Raw genomic sequence first — 22527 nt, forward strand, 5'->3', positions numbered from 1 at the left:
GGACTTCATGCTGATGTATTCTCCTCTTAGGGTTATTCTGTAGCATCACTGTTCTGTCCATTTCATTAACATGTTGTATTTGTTTATCAATCCATGTATCCTCATAACCCTTCTCTTTAAACCTTAATTCTGCTTGCATTTTGTAATCGTCTTAATTCGTGCAATTTCTTTTGATCCTAACCAATTGTCCCTTAGGCATATTGTATAATCAAGGTTTGAAGTGACAACTGTTAATGGACAGATAGCTATTGGTGTCAACATTTTTAAAATGAGTTTTCGTAATCACCTTATTGTTTTGTAAGGAAATATTCAGATCCAAAAAATCGACTGATTTCTCATCTATTTTCCATACCAGATTAATGTTGTTATCGTTATTATTAAGTTTCCTCAAAAACTCTTCCAAAGAATCCCTACTTCCGTTCCAAACTATAATTAAGTCGTTTATATATCTTTTATACAAGGTTAACTCGGCAGGCATATTGTTATTTACAGCTTCTTCTTCCCAGTACGCCATAAAGGCATTCGCTATACTAGGTGCGAATTTCGCCCCCATGGCAATACCAGTTATTTGCCTGTAAAAGAATGGTTGTGCCAAAAGTAGCTGTGTTTTAAAAAAAAAATCCAGGCATTTTATTAAAAACGTCCTTTATCTGCAAATTAATGTGCTATACATCCTGAGAAGCCATTTGGCCGCTGCACATGCTTCATGGTGTTGCACAATGGTATATAGTGAAGACACAAGCGCAGTGGCAAGGAGAGTTCTACCTTCTAATACTGATACCGTATCTAGTAGTTGCAAAGCATGTTTTTGGTGTCCTTAAGATATGCCTTCGTATTCTGTACTGCCGGTTGTATAAAATAATTGATATATTCTCCCATCCTGGAAGTTAAAGAGCCTATACCATTCACAATTGGCCTACCTGGTGGTTGTTCTCGATTCTTGCGTATTTTTGGGATGGTGTAAATTATTGGGATTCTGCATGATTCTGGTACCAAATATTTGGATTCTTTTTTATTTAATATCTCCTTTTTTAATTCCTAAATTGACTATTGATTGCAGCTGTTTCTTGAATTCCCTAGTAGGATTACTCAATAGTTTGACATAGGTTTCTTCATCCTGCAAATGTCGATCCAATTCATGTAAATATTGTTCCTTAGATTTTATTACGACAGCTCCTCCCTTATCCGCTGGGCGTATTACGATGTCCTTTCTTTCAGTTAGTGTTTTAATTCCTTTCCTTATGTGTATTGGATCTGAGATTTTCTTTAGTTTCAACGATTCCAGGTCTTGTAAAACTAGTTTTTTAAATACCTCAATGTGTTGATCGCTACTTGTGGATTGATTGTGGAATTATTATGCAACTTGCTATGTAGAGGTTGTCCTTGATCATATAATTCTTCATTCACAGGTTTAAAGGGATTGCCTAATAGATACTTCTTAATATTAATTTTTCTAATATATTTTTGGATTCCTATATACGTGTTAAATTTGTTCAGATTTTTTATTGGGGCATGTTTAAGCCCTATTGTGCCTTGCCCTGTCCTATTCCTGTCTCCTTCTGGGTGAGCGATGGGGTTCTTGAGGACAGGGCAAGGCACAGCCCAGAAAGAAGAGAGGATGTAGAGCGGGGAAGAGAGTCCAAACACAAAAGGGAATAGTAGGTGAAGGAGTGATAAATTTAAGTGGAAAAGTGATTACTGCAGACAAACTAGCGGTATTAGATAAAGGGCTTAAACATGCCCCAATAAAAAATCTGAACAAATTTAACACGTATGTAGGAATATTCAAGACTGGATTATATAATGGTGGACCACAGTCTGTTGGAGTCAGTGGGGGATACGAAGATTGGGATAACGCTATCAGATCACGCCCCCATCCTGATGAAAGTGAGCATAAAGGGACTCCAAAAGTCCCCGTATACATGGTGCCTCAATGAAAATGTAATTAGTGACGATAAGGTAGCTGAAAAAATTCAGCAGGAAATCGACTCGTTTTTTTTGACCAATGACACAGGAAAAACTTCGGGAATAGTTCTGTGGGAGGCCTTTAAGGCATATATAAGGGGGGTTTTGATTTCTATCGGGGCCGGAGAGAAAAAGAGAGTAAAAAGGAAGGAGAATCTTATGTTAGAAATCCATAAACTTGAACAAGCCCATAAAGCCTGTAAAGGGAATCATAGACCCCTTCTGCAGCAATTAATAATCAAAAGAGAAGAACTCAAAGGCTTAATGGAGATCAAATCAAATAGGACTATGAATAAATATGTAAAAGAGATTCCGGTAGGGAAATAAAGTGGGCAAACATTTGCATCCATTTTGAATAAAAAAAGGTATATAAATTTCATTGATAAAATTCAAAATAAAAAAGGTGAATGCAGGCACACATCCAAAGAAATAGGTGAAGAATCCCGGCAGTACTTCGCAGCCCTCTATTCTGTCAGACAGAGCGAAAATAGCTGCTGGGAAAGTGCGGAAAAGACGAGAGACGTTCTAAAAACTGCAGGGCTTCCTAGTTTATCTGAAATGGACACTTTATAATTAGATAGACCTATAACCGAAGAAGAAATCTGCCTAGCTTTAAAATCATCTCCTCCGGGTAAAAGTCCCGGGCCAGATGGATTCGCATCTTATTTTTACAAAAAATGTAAAGACTCCTTGGTCCCGAGGCTCTGTCAGGTGTGGAATGGGCTGGGGAAGCATGGGGAATTTTGCAAGGGAGCACTAACAGCTTTGGTGACTTTAATATTAAAAGAAGGCAAAGTTTGCACGCTTTGTTCCAGTTATAGGCCGATTGCCCTCTTAAACGCAGATATTAAACTGTATGCCAAGGTATTGTCATTACGGCTAAAGGAAAAAATGTCCCACTTGGTTCATCCGGACCAAGTGGGCTTTATTCCAGGGAGAGAGGGGAGAGATAATGGGGTGCAGTCTCTCCTTATTTCGGAGGCTATTCAAAATGGCGGGTCCCCAGGTCTATTTCTGTCAATAGATGCTGAGAAAGCATTTGACAGAGTAGACTGAGGATTCATGTTTAAAATGCTGGAAGCCATGGGAGTCGACCCAATTATGCTGAAATGGATTAAAGTTTTGTACAATCATCCCATAGCTTTTGTTAAAGTAAATAGTATAACCTCAGCACAGTTTACAATGGAGAATGGGACTAGGCAGGGCTGCCCGTTGTCTCCTCTTCTATTTGTTTTGACATTAGAGCAGTTATTAGCCTCGAACCGTAAAAACCCAGATATTAGTGGCTGTTTGGTGGGAAAAGAGGAGCACAAATTGGCGGCGTTCGCCGATGTGCTGTTCTTTATCACTAAACCAAGGATCACGATCCCTAACCTATTGTCCACCCTGAAGAAGTATGGAGAGCTCTCAAACTATGAAATCAACCTCGGTAAATCGGAAGCCCTAAACATTAATATAGATAGACAGGAAATTGCTAGACTTAGGAAGGTGTTCCATTTCCCTTGGAGGGAAAATATCAAATATTTAGGGGTAAAATTAGCCAATTCGCTTAAGAAGATCTGTCTAGTAAATTTTATACCATTACTTGATGAAATTAAACTAGAAATAAAAAAGAATGTCGTATCGCCCGATTTCTTGGATCGGGCGAATAAACACAGTGAAAATGGTTCTAGCTTCAAAAATCTTTTATAAAATGCAGATGCTCCCAATCCCACTGGCACAAACTTACTTCAGAACACTAACTGGATTAATAAGTAAATATGTATGGAATAATAAACCACGGATAGCATACACGGTTTTTAGTAGGGAGAAAGCACAAGGGGGGCCGGCTATCCCAGACTTTAAAAAATACTATAACGCAACATTTCAGGAACTATCTGCACAACATGGATTTATTGAAAGTAAATGAGTGGTGGTATGGTCAGCTCTCACATTTTGTCAAAAGCCTTCCTGGGCCTATAAAAGAAGAAAAAAACTTTAGGCCGATAGAGAAGCTTTTTTTAAGGGAAATGCCAAGGAAGAATATATCAGCACTATATAAAATTTTGGCGTAGGGCTGGAAGCACCGCCATTCATCAAAAAATGGGAAAATTAATTGGGATCAGTCTGCAGTAAAAGCTCGGTGGAGATCATATTAGGGTCAACACATAGCTCGGTAGTAGATATGAAAATGATTGAGACAAATTATAAGTGTCTGGCTAGGTGGTACGCTACACCTGATAAAATCAGTAAATTCTAACCGGATAAATCCTCAAAATGTTGGAGAGGATGTAGGGCCTTGGGAATGATGGCACATCTCTGGTGGGGTTGCCCAATCATTAAAAGATACTGGCAGGAAGTAAATCAGCTGATTGAGGAGATTACGGGCAAAGCTATTCCGGAAGACCCATGGGTCTGTCTGTTCCATGGGTCAGAGGGGCTTAAACAGAAGGTACAAATGCTCTTTAATTCCTGTGCTTTTGAATTCAGCAAAAAGTTTAATTCCAAAAAAATGGCAGGAGGCAGAGGGACCTAAGATCCAGGAATGGATCGCAAAGGTTAACAAAACTCATAACTTAGAGAAGACTGAAGCAGCAGACTCATCGCTCGGGGAAGGTGAGGTCAACGGAGCTAAATGGGTCAACATGGAAGCCTTTAAAAAATCTAAGAGATTTGCCGAAGTAATTATGAGTTAATTTATAGGATTATTAGATGGAGTGTACCTGAGGGATGAGGACGGTCTGGGGAGGAGGGAGGGGGGAATGAAGGGGTGGTTTTGGGTTTTTTTGAAATGTTAACAAGGGTTTATAAAGTTGATGTTTGTAACCTCTGTACTTTTTTATATAATATTAAATAAAGATTTAAAAAAAAAAAACACCAGGTAAGGCCAATTGTGAATGGTATAGGCTCTTTAACTTCCAGGATGGGAGAATATATCGATTATTTTATACAACCTGCAGTACAGAATACGAAGGCATATCTTAAGGACACCAAACATGCTTTGCAACTACTAGATACGGTATCAGTATTAGAAGGTAGAACTCTCCTTGCCACTGCGGATGTGTCTTCACTATATACCATTGTGCAACACCATGAGGCATGTGCAGCGGCCAAATGGCTTCTCAGGATGTATAGCACATTAATTTGCAGACAAAGGGAGTTTTTAATAAAATGCCTGGATTTTTGTTTCAAAACACAGCTACTTTTGGCACAACCATTCTTATTACAGGCAAATAACTGGCATTGCCATGGAGGCGAAAATCTCACCTAGTATAGCGAATGCCTTTATGGCGTACTGGGAAGAAGAAGCTGTATATAACAATATGCCTGCCGAGTTAACCTTGTATAAAAGATATATAAACGACTTAATTATAGTTTGGAACGGAAGTAGGGATTCTTTGGAAGAGTGTTTGAGGAAACTTATTGTGACAGACCTAGCCGGGAGAGAGACTTTTGGAGGGGACTGTATGCTAGCCTCTTGTCGATCGATCGTGGGCCCTGGCATTTGGGGGAACGATGCTCTTTGTGAGCTGTATGCCTGGGGACCCTTGAGGTGATATTACTGTGGATTCGGGTCCTGGTCCCCCAGGACACAGACTCTGGGGACCCTGGATTTGCCATATTGGAATAGTGACTGATTCGTACCGTTGGGACTCCTACTGTTAAATGCTAATGTCATCAATTCCAGCTACCTGTCTGTTGTCTGCTAAAATGTGTATTGCAAATAAGTCTCTAGTCTGCACCTACTCTTTTATTGTATAAATAAGACTGTATTCCTGTCAATAAAGATAGTTTCCTGTTTGAACTTACATACAGCCTGCCTGGTGTTTGTTCTGAGCTATCACCACTTGGTTAGAACGGCACAGAGCTATAGTTCTAATCCCGGAGCATTGGATGACCGAGCAATCAGATGTTTCGATCTGCAATCTGATTCTATAGCTGCAGAGGAGTGTCAGGAGAGTGGAACCAAGCGAGCAAGGGGCTCGTTACACTTAATAATTAAGATAAGAGCATTAATCTGGTATGTCCATTAACAGCTGTCAAGTCAAACCTTGGTTATACAATCAGTGGCGTAGCGTGGGTTGTCAGCACCCAGGGCAAGGCAAGTAATTTGCGCCCCCCTAACCTGCGGACTTTTAGCTATCCCTGAGTCCCTTCAAATGCAATAGTACTGACCTACCTGATTCCTATACTGACCACTACACTGAGAACTACACTGTCCAGTACACTACATTGTCCACTACACGGACCACTATACTATACTGTCCTTTATACTACACTGACCACTATACTGACCACTATTACTGTCCACTACACTACACTGTCCACTATACTACACTACACTGTCCACTATACTACACTACACTGTCCACTATACTACACTATACTGACCACTATACTACACTATACTGACCACTATACTACACTACACTGTCCACTATACTACACTATACTGACCACTATACTACACTATACTACACTACACTGACCACTATACTACACTACACTGACCACTATACTACACTACACTGTCCACTATACTACACTACACTGACCACTATACTACACTATACTGACCACTATACTACTACACTACACTGACCACTATACTACACTACACTGACCACTATACTACACTGACCACCATACTACACTGTCCACTATACTACACTACACTGACCACTATACTACACTATACTGACCACCATAGTACACTGTCCACTATACTACACTACACTGACCACCATACTACACTACACTGTCCACTATACTACACTACACTACACTGTCCACTATACTACACTGTCCACTATACTACACTGTCCACTACACTGACCACTACACTACACTGTCCACTATACTACACTACACTGACCACTATACTACACTATACTGACCACCATACTACACTGTCCACTATACTACACTACACTGACCACCATACTACACTACACTGTCCACTACACTACACTGTCCACTATACTACACTGTCCACTACACTGACCACTACACTACACTGTCCACTATACTACACTACACTGACCACCATACTACACTACACTGTCCACTATACTACACTGTCCACTACACTGACCACTACACTGTCCACTATACTGACCACCATACTACACTGTCCACTACACTACACTGACCACCATACTAAACTACACTATACTAACCACTATACTACACTATACTGACCACTATACTACACTACACTGTCCACTATACTACACTACACTGTCCACTATACTACACTATACTGACCACTATACTACACTATACTGACCACTATACTACACTATACTGACCACTATACTACACTACACTGTCCACTATACTACACTATACTGACCACTATACTACACTATACTACACTACACTGACCACTATACTACACTACACTGACCACTATACTACACTACACTGTCCACTATACTACACTACACTGACCACTATACTACACTACACTGACCACTATACTCCACTATACTGACCACTATACTACTACACTACACTGACCACTATACTACACTACACTGACCACTATACTACACTACACTGACCACCATACTACACTGTCCACTATACTACACTACACTGACCACTATACTACACTATACTGACCACCATAGTACACTGTCCACTATACTACACTACACTGACCACCATACTACACTACACTGTCCACTATACTACACTACACTACACTGTCCACTATACTACACTGTCCACTACACTGACCACTACACTACACTGTCCACTATACTACACTACACTGACCACTATACTACACTATACTGACCACCATACTACACTGTCCACTATACTACACTACACTGACCACCATACTACACTACACTGTCCACTATACTACACTGTCCACTATACTACACTGTCCACTACACTGACCACTACACTACACTGTCCACTATACTACACTACACTGACCACCATACTACACTACACTGTCCACTATACTACACTGTCCACTACACTGACCACTACACTACACTGTCCACTATACTGACCACCATACTACACTGTCCACTACACTACACTGACCACCATACTAAACTACACTATACTAACCACTATACTATACTATACTGACCACTATCCTATACTACACTCACCACTATACTACACTATACTGACCACTATACTACACTGTCCACTATACTGACCACCATACTACACTACACTGACCACTATACTATACTGACCACTATACTACACTACACTGACCACCATACTACACTGTCCACTATTCTACACTACACTGACCACTATACTACACTATACTGTCCACTATACTACACTGTCCACTACACTGACCACTACACTACACTGTCCACTATACTACACTATACAGACCACCATACTACACTGACCACTATACTACACTGTCCACTACACTAACCTCCATACTAAACTACACTATACTAACCACTATACTATACTACACTAACCACTATACTACACTATACTGACCACTATACTACACTACACTGACCACTATACTACACTGTCCACTATACTGACCACCATACTACACTACACTGACCACTATACTATACTGACCACTATACTACACTACACTGACCACAATACTACTACACTGTCCACTACACTATACTGACCACTATACTGTCCACTACACTAAACACCATACTAACCACTATACTACACTGACCACCATACTACACTGTCCACTATACTATACTGTCCACTACACTATACTGACCTGCATACTAAACTACACTATACTGACCACTATACTATACAATACTGACCACTATACTACACTAACCACTATACTACACTATACTGACCACTATACTACACTGTCCACTACACTGACCACCATACTACACTACACTGTCCACTGCACTATACTGACCACTATACTGTCCACTACACTAAACACCATACTAACCACTATACTACACTGACCTCCATACTAAACTACACTATACTGACCACTATACTATACTACACGAACCACTATAATATACTACACTAACCACTATACTATACTACACTAACCACTATACTGTCCACTATACTGACCACCATACTACACTGTCCACTATACTATACTGTCCACTACACTACACTGACCTCCATACTAAACTACACTAACCACTATACTATACTAACCGCTATACTGTCCACTATACTATACTACACTAACCACTATACTACACTACACTGTCCTGCCTACAGTCTCTCTCTCGCGCCCCCCCCCCCCAGTAACAAGACTCTCACTCACCTTCTTATCCTGGCCTGCATCGATCCGGAGGAGAACACAGCGGCGGCTCACATTCTTCTCTCCCCCGCGCTCTGGCTGCTGCCATGTTCAGTGTCCAGCGCCCTGTGATTGGGCGCATGGGGGGTCATGTGCGGAGGCGGGACTTCAGGAGTGATCGAGGACAGGCCAGCCCTACGCCTCACATGACCCCCATACGCCCAATCACAGGGCGCCGGACACTTAACATGGCGGCCGGAGCCCGGGGACACAGTATCGAGAAATTAGGAGGAGGCAGCCAGTGACACATACTGGCGCCCCCCTAAATGTCGCGCCCGGGGCCACGGCACCCCCCGCACCCCTCACGCACCACCACTGTATACAATATACCTAAAGGACAAGTGGTTAGGATCAAAAGAAATTGCACGAATGAAGACGATTACAAAATGCAAGCAGAATTAATTGGTGCAAGGTTTAAAGAGAAGGGTTATGAGGATACATGGATTGATAAACAAATACAACATGTTAATGAAATGGACAGAAAGAACAGTGATGCTACAGAATAACCCTAAGAAGAGAATACATCAGCATGAAGTCCCATGTCTGATATTGGACTACAATGTGCAATACAAGGAGGTGGCTAAACCTATTAAATGACATTGGCATATATTAAAGAATGATAAAGATTTAAAAGACATCCTGCCAGATACACCGAACATCATATACAGAAGGGCTCCCACTCTGAAAGATATGATTGTTAAATCTGTAGTTGAACCTCCCCCAAAAACAAAGTTTACTTTTTTCTCTGGGAAAGGCTTCTTTCTGTGTAGGAATTGTTACGCATGTCGCCTCACAATAAAGTTTCAAAGAAAGAGGTCAGAATTTACAGCTACTACTACAGGCCAATCGTATGAAATCAGAGATTTCATAGGTTGCCATACGGAGGGAGTGGTGTACTGCCTTCAGTGTAGCTGTAATTTACAGTATATAGGAAGAAACTAAAGGGCACTTAAAGTCAGAGTAAAAGAGCATGTCCAAAACATTATAAATGGTTTCCCCAAACATTTTGTTTCTAAACATTTTGCTGCAGTTCACAACTGAGATCCATCCCAGTTACAATTCTGGGGTATTGAAAAATACAAGGCATCATGGAGAGGGAGCCATAAGATCAGGACTATTAGTCAAAAAGAGTCGAGGCGGATACACATTATGAAAAGTTTGACACTTGAAGGCCTAAACGTAGAATTTGACCTCAATTGTTTCCTCGGTAATTTTTAATTATCATTGTATATGTTTTAGTTTGATATTAATATTATTTTTATTGATGTACTGTATGGTTATTAGCTCAGGATACAGTAATCGCTTCATTTCCGACAACCAAATTTTAAATCAGATTTTATATCTTTCCCATCCTCTATTTCATGAATTTTGTCTAGGTATTATTAATTTTTATTAAACCATCGCCCATATGGAACACATTTAAAAAAAAAAAACATTGTTGTCTGTATTTTTTTTTGTTTATTTTTATTTTTATTTTAATTTATTTCAGTTTTTCACCCATTTTATTTATTGAGCTTATAGGATCACTTAATAATTTTGTCCTCTACAGTATTTGACTCAATTATAATATAATTTTGTTTTATAAAATCTTTTAGTATCTAAAGTCAAATCTTAAACAATGGAAGTAGTTGATATTCTTTGGAAGGAGTCATACTATGCCACTAAAATGAACTTGGCTTCAATCTCCCCCTTTTACTATTATATGAAGTTCCGAGTTTAGGACTGTCACCATAGAAGGTTTTTATTGCAATGACTAGCAAAATGGCCGTGTCTACTATATGCTGTAGGCAGAAAGTGGCTGCGGCTGTTTTATACAGCGGGCTACAAGAAAATGGCTGCAATCCTATTTCCGGGTTCACCATTTATAAACAAATCCACCACAGCCAATCTGGTTCCCCTGATGAAGTCATGTGATGACGTAACGCATAGGGAGTGGCCAGAAGTGGAAGTCGAGTAAATACCAGAAGTGACGTGAGAACAGCGTACAAACGCTACACTGTTACGATTTTAAGCTGTTTTTATTTATTATTAATGTAAGAGTCCAGCCTGTTTACTTAATAAAATTAGTTGTGATTTTTGGACATACTACACCAGGGGTCTCAAACTGGCGGCCCTCCAGCTGTTGCAAAACTACAATTCCCATCATGCCTTTGCCTGTGGGAGTTATGCTTGTAACTGTCAGCCTTGCAAGGCCTCATGGGACTTGTAGTTTTAAAACAGCTGGAGGGCCGCCGGTTTGAGACCCCTGAACTACACTATTGGAGGTCTTGGAGGTCTTTCTTTCTCCCGCCCCCTCCCCCCCGGGAGTGTGAGTATTATGAAGACGTGGATATAGAACATCCATATAAGGACAACATATGGTGGCACGGAGGACTGTGAGCTCATTTTCTGGATTATACACCTCTCACCCTTATGATTTGCGGTTAATCTAGCCTATTTATGAGAACATTTTGGATTAACCAGTAATTAGAGAGATGCCCGGTTAGAAGAGGATTCTCTAATCACCACATGGACTATTTGTCACTATTTACTTCGAATGTCACTGGATTAATTTATTAATTCTTTATATTGTATTAGCAATATATTTATTGATCACATTTTGCACTTTAGACAACTTTATTGCTGTAGCGCGGGATCATTATTGTTTTATTTACTTTGTTAGTGTGATGTGAACGCTATTAAACCCTGCTGCAGACAGTTTTCTATTGCAATTTATTGCACTTTAATTGCACATAACGCACTTTTGATTATTTTACCACAACTTTGTGGTGGTTTTATTTGAATTTATTCCATTATTATTATAAGTTATTATCCTTCTATCATATTAGACATTTTTGAACACATCACAGTAGCGCGAAGGCCCTTCACGCTAACATAATTACAATTTTTGCTGTAATATTTCACAGCAGGGCTCGTTCCTGTGTTCACCTAGAGTATCTGTGAGGGGTTGTAGTGTTGTGGCATCACCACCAGTGCCTAAGGCCCAATTTTTCTGCTCCTGTTTAACAGAGGCAGGTAATTACAATATTTGCTCTAATATTTCACGGCAGGGCCCGTTCCTGCGCTAAACAAGAGTATCTGTGAGGCTTTACAGTGTTGTGCCACAACCACCACCACCACCGCTTAAGGCCCAATTTTTCTGCCCCTGTTTAACAGGGTATGTAATTATAATATTTGCTCTAATATTTCACAGCAGGGCTTGTTCCTGCACTCAACAACAGAATCTGTGAGCGGTTACAATGTTGTGGCACCAACACCACTGCCTAAGACCAAATTTTTCTGACCCTGTTTAACAGGGGCATATAATTACAATTTTTGATCTAATATTTCACAGCAGGGCCCGTTCCTGCACCCACCAAGAGTAACTGTGAGGGCTTAGAGTGTTGTGGCACCACCACCACACCACCACCAAAGGCCCAATTTTTCTGCCCCTGTTCAACAGGGGCATGTAATTACAATTCTTGATATAATATTTCACAGCAGGGCCCATTCCAGCGCCCACCAAGAGTAACTGTGAGGGCTTACAGTGTTCTGGTACCACCAACACCTAAGGCCCAATTTTCTGCAGAGCATATAGGGCAGGCTGTATAGTATATACAGGCGGTCCCCTACTTTCAAACATACGACTTACAAATGACTTTTACTTACAAATGGAGGGAGACAACAGGAAGGTAGGGAAATTCTCTCCTGAAAGAGTTAATATGGGAAAAAGCTGTCTCCACTGATGCTTTATCACCAATCCTTGTTTCCCTAATAACCCCAAATTTTCAAAATCCAATTGTCATTGGGACAGAAAGGGAGGTGAAATCTTCTGAACAGGGCACAGACAGCAAAACAAATGTTACAGGGGTGATAACCCTACCCTATGTTATCCAAAAAGCTTAAAAATTGATTTTTTTGGCTGGAGCTACACATACAAAATGTACCTGTTCCAAATTACAAACAGATTCAACTTAAGAACAAACCTACAGTCCCTATCTTGTTTGGACCGCCTGTATACTGCTGTTCAGAGTATATAGGGCCTGGGGGCCCCACGCCTTTTCTTTTTTTAATTTGGGTGTGGGGTTCCCCTTAATATCCATACAAAACGCAAAGGGCCTGGTAATGGGCTGGGGGGGTACCCATGCCGTTTTTCTCAATAATTTTAATCCATATTAGCGGGACCCGACATTACATTACAGCCGCAAGCAGTTTCAAATGACTTTTATTCCTTTAGAAATGTCATTTTGTGCAGGGACTGTTCTAAACAAGGGAAACATGCACCACTTTACAGGCATACTATAGTCACCCCCCCAGGTACAATATTTAAAGGAATATTTCACTTTTATTTTATCACTTTAAGCATTAGTAAAACCACTGCTCCCGAAAAAAACAGCTGTTTTTAAAACGTTTTCTGTATTGATACATGCCCCCTGGGGCAGGACCCGGGTCCCCAAACCTTTTTTAGGACAATAACTTGCATATTAGCCTTTGAAATTCGCACTTTTGATTTTTCATGTTCGGGTTCCATAGGCTTTAACGGTGTTCAAATATTCGCGCAAACTTTCGGTCTGTTCGCATGTTCTGCTGCGAACCAAACTGGGGGGTGTTCGGCTCATCCCTATTTGTGAGACACAGGTCTAACTCCGAAAAATTGCTTAATCAAAGAGAAAATACAATAGCGAGCACCAGGATAAGTTCGTAAAGTAATACATCGACTATGACCCAGAGGATCAGTCTTACTTCTACGAAGCAAAACTTGCATAGAATCCCTTAGAACAAAAACATCTTGAAAGAATAGACCAGTGTCGTCAGAAACTTTATATGGCAGCAATTTAGAAATTCGAAAGGCCCCAAAAACACGTAAATAATAAGGACTCATAAGGAGAATAACATACAGTGGGGCAAAAAAAGTATTTAGTCAGCCACCAATTGTGCAAGTTCTCCCACTTAAAAAGATGAGAGAGGCCTGTAATTGTCATCATAGGTATACCTCAACTACGAGAGACAAAATGTGGAAACAAATCCAGACAATCACATTGTCTGATTTTTGAAAGAATTTATTTGAAAATTATAGTGGAAAATAAGTATTTGGTCACCTACAAACAAGCAAGATTTCTGGCTCTCACAGACCTGTATCTTCTTCTTTAAGAGGCTCCTCTGTCCTCCACTCATTACTTGTATTAATGGCACCTGTTTGAACTTGTTATCAGTATAAAAGACACCTGTCCACAACCTCAAACAGTCACACTCCAAACTCCACTATGGTGAAGACCAAAGAGCTGTCGAAGGACACCAAAAACAATATTGTAGACCTGCACCAGGCTGGGAAGACTGAATCTGCAATAGGCAAGCCGCTTGGTGTGAAGAAATCAACTGTGGGAGCAATAATTAGAAAATGGAAGACATACAAGACCACTGATAATCTCCCTCAATCTTGGGCTCCTTGCAAGATCTCACCCCGTGGGGTCAAAATGATCACAAGAACGGTGAGCAAAAATCCCAGAACCACACGGGGGGACCTAGTGAATGACCTGCAGAGAGCTGGGACCAACGTAACAAAGGCTACCATCAGTAACACTGTCATGTACCTGGTAGGTGGAGCCCGGAATGCAGAGAACGGCCTCTCGTATGCCTCCGACTTAAGAACCCCTGAAGGTGTGAACAGGGACTCGAAAGTACAGAGGGGCACAAGTGCCTGACTGGAACACTGAAGTAGAAGGCAGGATCCTGTAGTCAGCAGGGAGGTGCACCGTAGTCCTGTAGCAGGTTGCAGACAGCAGGGAGGTGCACTGTAGTACCGTAGCAGGGTGCATGTAACAGGGAGGTGCACTGTAGTCCCGTAGCAGGATGAAGACAGCAGGGAGGTGCACTGTAGTCCTGTAGCAGGTTGCAGACAGCAGGGAGGTGCACTGTAGTACTGTAGCAGGATGCAGATAGCAGGGAGGTGCACTGTAGTCCTGTAGCAGGTTGCAGACAGCAGGGAGGTGCACTGTAGTACTGTAGCAGGATGCAGATAGCAGGGAGGTGCACTGTAGTCCTGTAGCAGGTTGCAGACAGCAGGAAGGTACTGGCGGGCAGATCAGGTACAGAAGGGCAAACCAAGAGAATAGTCAGAGTCCAAGCCAAGATCGGGGCGGGCAGCAAGCAGGTAAGTCAGGAACAAGCCAAGTAAGTACTGGATACAGGAAAACTGGTAACAAGGTAGCAGGGGTCTCAGGAAACGCTGTAGACCGGACAGCAAGGTAGCATTGGAACAGTCTTCTTTAAATAGCTTATCTTTGGCGCCAAGTGTTGTTCCTATTGGCGCTATTGCGCATGCGCGTACGCCCGTTAGCGCTATTGGCGCTATTGCGCGCGCGCGAGCACCGGACGGCGCTTCTATGCATAGGCATTCATTTAACCCTCAATCTACGCCACCAGGGACTCAGATCCTGCAGTGCCAGGTGTGTCCCCCTGCTTAGGCCAGTACATGTCTGGGCCCATCTGAGGTTTGCTAGAGAGCATTTGGATGATCCAGAAGAGGATTGGGAGAATGTCATATGGTCAGATGAAACCAAAGTAGGACTGTTTGGTAGAAACACAACTCGTCGTGTTTGGAGGAGAGAGAATGCTGAGTTGCAACCAAAGAACACCATACCTACTGTGAAGCATGGGGGTGGCAACATCATGCTTTGGGGCTCTTTCTCTGCAAAGGGAACAGGACAACTGATCCGTGTACATGAAATAATGACCATGTATCGTGAGATTTTGAGTGCAAACCTCCTCCCATCAGTAAGGGCATTGAAGATGAAACGTGGCTGGGTCTTTCAGCATGACAATGATCCCAAACACACCGCCCGGCAACGAAGGAGTGGCTTCGTAAGAAGTATTTCAAGGTCCTGGAGTGGCATAGCCAGTCTCCAGATCTCAACCCCATAGAAAACCTTTGGAGGGAGTTGAAAGTCCGTGTTGCCCAGTGACAGCCCCAAAACATCACTGCTCTAGAGGAGATCTGCATGGAGGAATGGGCCAACATACCAGCAACAGTGTGTGACAACCTTGTGAAGACTTACAGAAAACGTTTGACCTCAGTAATTGCCAACAAAGGATATATAACAAAGTATTGAGATGAACTTTTGATATTGACAAAATACTTATTTTCCACCATAATTTGCAAATAAATTCTTTCAAAAATCAGACAATGTGATTGTCTGGATTTGTTTCCACATTTTGTCTCTCATAGTTGAGGTATACCTATGATGACAATTACAGGCCTCTCTCATCTTTTTAAGTGGGAGAACTTGCACAATTGGTGGCTGACAAAATACTTTTTTGCCCCATTATACATCCCCAGAAATGTCACAAAGACGACCCAAAAGGTCAACAGAGATCGGCAATCTCGTATCAGCAACCAAGTGTTTCTTCCTGTAACTCTTTAAGGCATGTTTAACCAAGAAAAAAGACATACAGGATCTTCTACCCTGCATACGCATAAAAAAGGAAACACCCGAGAGAGAATTTTAATGATATGGGAATGTGAATAACCACGAGACATTAAAGAATTAGGAAAGGACAAAACTAATCCCTCAGAAAAAAGGGGTGGACTATGCCCAGAAGAAAGCAAGAAGGAACACCACAATGACCACGCAGCCTTATATGACGCCCACGTGGAAGGTGCGAAAGAAGCCCTAATAGCAACTAAGACAGGATTCACCGAAGGTCCCATAAGTGTCGAGGGCACAACAAGCCAGTTGGATCCGCATGTGGCATTAGGCGTCTGAATTCTTGATTCTGGGAGCGGGACAAAGCATCAGCAATTAGATTGTCTTTACCAGGAATGTATTTGGCTTTAAGCCATATATTAAGGTCTAAACATTTAAATACTAACAGTCTATGTACAGCAAGAACAGGAAGAGATTTAGACGATAAGCAATTAAGAGCAAAAACAACACCCTTATTGTCAGAATGCAGTAAAATAAGACGATTCCTAAAAGTAACACCCCACAATTCTAAAGCCACTAAAACAGGAAAAATCTCCAATAAAACAACATTAGACGTTAAACCCGAATCTCTCCAAGATGCTGGCCATAAATCAGCAGACCAATGCCCATTCCAATAAGCACCATAGGCGCAAGATCCAGCAGCATCAGAATGCAGATGCAGTGCAGAAGCCGCACAAAAAAGAGCTTGCCATAAACAATTACCATTAAATGTAGAATGTGCTGGAATAATCCAGAACACAAATCAGGAGGTTTCTCACCCATTACACTGGCGTAAATGCAAAATGCTTGCAGCCAGTTGTTAAAAGAGCGTGGTGCATTTTTACTTTTATCATCATCCTTACAGTCACCTACCCTCTTATCCAATCTATTTTCATGTTTGGACGGAAGCAAGGATAAAATCTCAATATAATCTCCCTTCCAAATTCTCTCCTTCAGGGCTCCAGGTAAATGAAAACCCAGAGGGGACAATTCACACGTTAAAACTTCCCGCAAGCAAGATTCTGGGACTTGCGGAGGAACCATCACATTGGGAGCATCATGAACAGTCGCCGTAGCAACCGAGGTAGAGATAGGGACACTACTTGGCTCAAATAAAGAATCCAGCCGTACAGAAGCAGCGGTAGGAGTCAACTGGGGCTGGCTAACAGCATTAAAAGAAACAGCAAATGTAGACATAAATTTAAAAAAAGAACAAAATTCTTTAAAATGAGAAGAATTATGAAACTCACCAGCAGGCGTTGAAACCATCGTAGATGGGGCAATTGCTGACCGTGCTGGCAGTGTATTTGGTGAAATTTCAAAGTTAGGAGATACGTGTACATGACCTATGGCAATGTGATCTGCCATCAAAGAAGGACCAGCAGGTGACGCAGGCTGCAGAATGGCTGGAGTGACAAAACTAGAAGGATTAAATTGAAGATCCGAACACTCACTATCAAGTAAAACGGTAGAAGGCATTACAATACCTTTAGATTTACAAAGTCGCTTTTTTCCAAATGACATATGTTTACTACCAGTCGCCATGACAACTGAATCTGCTGTCTTTGAAGGACCCACAAAAGTCGTCTGTGGCACTCCGGCTGAAGCAACAGCACTAGAAGGGGTTAAATGAGAAGCAGAATAATTAGTAACATCAAACAAATCATTCCCAGAATTTTAAGCACTCATAGTTTCCAATAACCTTTTTTTTCCAATTCTCCCAGTGATATGATCATCCGGGGAATTGAACCTGCGAGGTTGCTTATGTAGTCTCTGTGTTGATCTTCCAGGCCGGACTGCGCATGAGCTCGCGATCTCAGCCGAAGTCGAAGGCCGAGCGTCATCGTGAACAGGAAGAGAGTCCGAAAGAGACGAAGAAGGCGGAGATGACGAAATCGAAAGCCGAGACACGGAGGATCCGTCATGCACAGGACCAGAAGGAAGCCGAGAAGAATGTCCGCTTCAGGACTCTGGAGGATCAGAGGCCTAAGCACAAGGAGCAGGGATGAACTCAGAGGGAAAAGTCAAAGGCTGGCCCAGAAAGGAGGAAGACCTAGGGAGAGACCGCCGCATCCAGACATCCCGTCCTCAGCAGCGACCCAATCCATCATAAGGTGAAGTAAGGGCTCCATGGCAGGAAAACGCAGGTGTGCTCCTCTTCTGTTCTTCGTCCTCTTCTGCCCTACTAATAACGCATCCTCTTTTTTTTTTATAGGCTGAGACTCGTGCAAGAGGACCGTTTTGGGGCAACTGTCAGTTTTTTTTCAACCAATCTCTGGTATTATTATTTTTTTTGTTTGCCTTAAAAAACTTTAATTTATTCACATTTTTTATATGTCTGACATGATCCCACAGGTGGTGGGGGTGGGGACATTTCATGCCCCGCCCTTCACCTTTAATAGTTTATACTGAGTCACTGCAGAGATTTTTAGACATTTCTAAGTGACATTAAAGAATAAGTGTAACTGATCACAGGCTTGGAAATGTATTCAAGCAGACCCTAACCTCCTTTGCAAGCAAACACTTAGCCTTCAGTAAATGAGTAAATGTCCAATAAAGATTTCTAATGATCCTGGGAAGTAGAGAAGTCATCCTGGTCTTTGGTCTCATCAGAGTTGCTGGATACTACATTGATTACAGACTGACACAGACAGGAAGTTTCACAAATCTGGTATTGCTGGCACTAACCCAGCTTGTTCTACAAATACATTTTAGCACTTCACCCTAATGGCAGCTACCATGGCTTGAATCAAGAGCATGTGAGCTGGTCTGGGGTGAGTTCTGGTTACTGCTGGGCTGGACAGTGATCGGTGCTGCTGTGTGGTAAACTTTCTCTGCCAGCTCCACCCCCCCTTTCTGCTGCTCATATCATGCAAGCCTCGATCCAGCCAGGCACATTTAAACAGCATCTAAACCTGGGAAGGATCATTCTTCTCCTGTCTGGACACTGGTATAGCTGCAGAGAGGGACACAGTGTGCACAGGCACAACCTCAGCCCATCATGTGGGCTGTAGCGGAGTGTCGGACATGGTGTGGTGTGACAGCCAGATAATTACAATGAAGAGATCTTCAGCATGTAATGAGCATAGGGCCTGACTCCCCCCTCCCACCTAACAAGACTCCACCCAGGGCAGTTGCCCTTTCCGTCCACCCCTCCTCCCAGCCCTGCTTGAAAGATTTATGGGTTCAATTTCCACAAAGTTTATCACCTACTTAAAAGCTTGCATTGTACTCAGCAGCATATGCTGAAAATAGGCGAATGACAATTAGCCAATGCACATCAGTTTGGTTGATTTCATAATATTAACTCTTCAAATGCATGCAGTGATATGTACAGTGGGGCAAAAAAGTATTTAGTCAGCCACCAATTGTGCAAGTTCTCCCACTTAAAAAGATGAGAGAGGCCTGTAATTGTCATCATAGGTATACCTCAACTATGAGAGACAAAATGTGGAAACAAATCCAGACAATCACATTGTCTGATTTTTGAAAGAATTTATTTGAAAATTATGGTGGAAAATAAGTATTTGGTCACCTACAAACAAGCAAGATTTCTGGCTCTCACAGACCTGTATCTTCTTCTTTAAGAGGCTCCTCTGTCCTCCACTCATTACTTGTATTAATGGCACCTGTTTGAACTTGTTTTCAGGATAAAAGACACCTGTCCACAACCTCAAACAGTCACACTCCAAAATCCACTATGGTGAAGACCAAAGAGCTGTCGAAGGACACCAAAAACAAAATTGTAGACCTGCACCAGGCTGGGAAGACTGAATCTGCAATAGGCAAGCAGCTTGGTGTGAAGAAATCAACTGTGGGAGCAATAATTAGAAAATGGAAGACATACAAGACCACTGATAATCTCCCTCGATCTTGGGCTCCTTGCAAGATCTCACCCCGTGGGGTCAAAATGATCACAAGAACGGTGAGCAAAAATCCCAGAACCACACGGGGGGACCTAGTGAATGACCTGCAGAGAGCTGGGACCAACGTAACAAAGGCTACCATCAGTAACACACTACGCCGCCAGGGACTCAGATCCTGCAGTGCCAGACGTGTCCCCCTGCTTAAGCCAGTACATGTCTGGGCCCATCTGAGGTTTGCTAGAGAGCATTTGGATGATCCAGAAGAGGCTTGGGAGAATGTCATATGGTCACATGAAACCACAGTAGAACTGTTTGGTAGAAACACAACTCGTCATGTTTGGAGGAGAGAGAATGCTGAGTTGCAACCAAAGAACACCAGACCTACTGTGAAGAATGGGGGTGGAAACTTCATGCTTTGGGGCTGTTTCTCTGCAAAGGGAACAGGTCGACTGATTCGTGTACATGAAAGAATGAATGGGGCCATGTATCATGAATTTTGAGTGCAAACCTCCTCCCATCAGCAAGGGCATTGAAGATGAAATGTGGCTGGGTCTTTCAGCATGACAATGATGCCAAACACATCGCTCGGGCAACGAAGGAGTGGCTTCGTAAGAAGCATTTCAAGGTCCTGGAGTGGCCTAGCCAGTCTCCAGATCTCAACCCAATAGAAAACCTTTAAAGGGAGTTGAAAGTCCGTGTTGCCCAGCGACAGCCCCAAAACATCACTGCTCTAGAGGAGATCTGCATGGAATGGGCCAACATACCAGCAACAGTGTGTGACAACCTTGTGAAGACTTACAGAAAACGTTTGACCTCAGTCATTGCCAACAAAGGATATATAACAAAGTATTGAGATGAACTTTTGATATTGACAAAATACTTATTTTACACCATAATTTGCAAATAAATTCTTTCAAAAATCAATGTGATTGTCTGGATTTGTTTCCATATTTTGTCTCTCATTTTTGAGGTATACCTATGATGACAATTACAGGCCTCTCTCATCTTTTTAAGTGGGAGAACTTGCACAATTGGTGGCTGACTAAATACTTTTTTTGCCCCACTGTATGTTATTCTCCTTATGAGTCTTATTTACGTGTTTTTGGGGCCTTTCGAATTTCTGAATTGCTGCCACATAAAGTTTCTGACGACACTGGTCTATTCTTTCAAGATACTTTTTTGCCCCACTGTAAGTATTCAATAATAATATAGTATGGAATTCCAAAAATCACACACTAGTTAACGTGCAGTTTACATTTTTTTGTTTTTTGATTTTATTTTGCTTGTCAACACAGCTACCTACCTTAGGTGGATGGTAGGTTGGCTGGGATTTGAACTCATAACCTGAGTGCTGTGTAAACATCAGTGCAAACCAGTAAGCCATGGTGTTAAGTACACTAAGACCTGCATAGAAGTGTAGTATGATTAAAGAATGAACATAAAAAATTACTGCTTTATAGTCAAATAAATACTAAATTAACATAAAAAAAAACATATAGCAAGTAAGTAACTGTAAATGTTCAATACATGTAACTTTACAGAATAGCAGACATTATTCTGTAATACTCATTCGTAACTGCATTCGCTAGCAAAAGAAGAAAACAAACTAGGAATACTAATTGGAATACACATAAATAGATGCACATGAGGTGGAGCGCATCTCACATAAAAAATTTTATTCACATTCATGTGATCATGGCTGCAGTGCAGTTCTATGTAATAAACTTGGTAGCAATTGGCACTTGCAAATTCGTGGGAAACGCTGATTAGTGCGGGCATTTACAAATGCATGTTCGCTGCTAATAGCGCTCTGTTTCATTCGCATGTTCGCCTAGTTGAAGTCTTAAATGTAGAGCGACCATTACTTCCCGGTTTTCTTAGTAAATCAACCCCATAGCCTTTAGGTGGGGCCTAATTCCATATGCTTGCAAATCAACCTTCTTCTTTCAAGTATAAAAACGTT

Source organism: Aquarana catesbeiana, linkage group LG01 (genome assembly GCF_042186555.1).
Source record: "Aquarana catesbeiana isolate 2022-GZ linkage group LG01, ASM4218655v1, whole genome shotgun sequence".
NCBI lineage: Eukaryota > Metazoa > Chordata > Amphibia > Anura > Ranidae > Aquarana > Aquarana catesbeiana.